We start from the raw sequence: 2,414 nt of genomic DNA on the forward strand, positions 1-2,414 counted from the left end.
TGGCTTCTTTAGAAGGGCACTAATTATCTCCAAAAGGCCCCACATTTTTATACTATTGCATTGGTGTTAGGATTCAACATATGAACTTCGGGAGGACACATTCAGACCATAGCAGAAATGATTTCTCTACTGAGCTGAGGAGAGTTTATTTTAGTTTTTACTATTTTTAAACATATTTTATGCTCATTCCTAATATAATTTAAAACATTTAAATATTGTGGCCACTGGAGACCTGTTTAAAATGAATGTTCTCCATTGTTTCTGGAGTCATCTGTTTTAACTATGTTGCTGCTGTAATCAGATATATGATTGTTCTTATTGTAAGACTACACTCGATGGAATGCTATACTAATGGTAAAAGGCTAATTTTCTAACTTGGAGTTTGTTAGCAGCTCATATGGGCCCTTAAGGATTTGTATCTATGCTCAGGATATATATCAGACTAAGGACTATCACATTATATTTGAAGTATTAGAATAGAATAGAGTTTACTCGTGGCTAAATAGAAACCTAGTTATGGACCATAGAGGAATGGGAGTCACTTCAAGTTCTCAGAGACTGGTTCATTGCAGAGAAGGCGGACACAGCCAAGTAAGGAGGGGATCCACCATCAGGAGATGCCACATCAAGACAGAACAAATACCAGATAGGCAGCAAATCTGAAATTAGAGTTTAGAAGGATCGATGAGATGAAGCAAGGCAAGGGACACTATAATTTGTACATTGGAGGCCCAAGAAAATTTGTCTAGACAAGATTTTGGAATAGTGAAGTCTCTTTTCAAAATCCACAGACCAGCCCATGAGAACTGCCCCCTCGACAGATATTAAACTATTTGCATTAAAAACAACCATGATGTCTACTTCCTTTTGCTTTGAATTCTCCTTAATCTGGCAGGGCTCACCACATCTTTGCCTGAAATAAACCCTGCCATTTTCTTAGAGTCCATGAAACTAGATAGAAGGTGGGTTTCTGATGTCAGAGGGGCTGGAGTGAGCAGGCTTGGTGGAGGTGAGAAGAGGCCCACACAGGTGGACTTTATTGTTTTTATCATCATAAAGAAAGTAGCTACCACTGCTATTTCTTTTAAAATAGAGTTTTCACTTCACCCCTCAAACTGCGCTTGATAGTTTGTTTCTAATGGTCTGCCCATTATCAATTATTTCTCACCTTACCTTTTCCAAGAGAGTGTTGTCTTTCTATCTTTAACCCTTCCTGTGTTTTCGCCCCCTCTTCTGTGCCTCACTGGTAGTTTATTGGGCTTTAACCAGCCATACACAAACATCCCAGCTAATCTTTCCAAATTAGCACAACACCAGCTCTGGAGGGTCTCATTAGATGTGCAGCTGAGATTTATCAGATCTCATTTGCCTAATATGGAGCCTAACTTTGGGCACCTGGCCCTTGCAGTAGGGGGTAAGGGAGAATAGGAATGGGTCCTTTGTCACTGCTATGCAGACTCACTAATTTGCTCCGCCTAATAAAATTACAAATGGATACAGCTTTATTCACATTGCCTTTATAGGTTATAATAACCTTGGTACCCCATAACCTCCTGCTAGCTGAATTAATCAGATCATATTAATATTTCTTCTTACTTTCTTTTAACTGGTTCTTCTCTTAATTAAAGGGGCCAAAGACGTAAACAGGGTAGGTGACTAGAAACATGGCGTTGGGTTATAAACAAGGCTCATTAAAAAGATGGATGTGCAGGCAGACTGCAAAAATTGCTTACTTCGCAAGTGTACATTTTGTAATTTCCTGACGACTAAAAGAACTAAGCCAGATCCCACCCCCTCCCTTTTTCCCATGTATAAAAGATGATAATTTTTGAATGCTAGGGTGGGAATGGCAAAACCGAGCAACCTATTCATCAACTAAAATAAGGTCTCTCACATTATAAGACTGTCCTCTTTTCCCACAAGCCTCCACATCTGATATATATTCAAAAGTGGAGGAAAGAAAACAAAACAAAACAAAACAAAAATCAGGGACTGATTTCAAAAGAAATAAAGTGATGATGAACTTTCAAGAGAGAACATTAAACATATTAAACTACAGGCAAATTTGAGAGAGAAAATGAGGGACTTCTTAAAAGACTAATAAATCTTCTGAGCTTGTACATGTTCAAGTATGCATAGACTGTGCACACATGTGTTCGCCTGCACACAGAGGGCAAAGGAGAGCTTAATCTTTATGCATGGGAACAACGATAGTTAAAGTGGACGGCCCACAGTATCACGCTTACGCAGACTTATAACTGCAGCAATCTATACCAACATATAACTGAAAACAACTTGGTTTAAGAAATTTAATTCAGGTATATATTATATACTCAGAAATATTTTGTGTCCATTCATATATTGAATTGGTGGTGGACCTATACAATATTGATAAATAGGTTCACATAAATGGA

Source organism: Propithecus coquereli, unplaced genomic scaffold, assembly GCF_000956105.1.
Source record: "Propithecus coquereli isolate 6110/MARCELLA unplaced genomic scaffold, Pcoq_1.0 Scaffold20, whole genome shotgun sequence".
Taxonomy (NCBI): domain Eukaryota; kingdom Metazoa; phylum Chordata; class Mammalia; order Primates; family Indriidae; genus Propithecus; species Propithecus coquereli.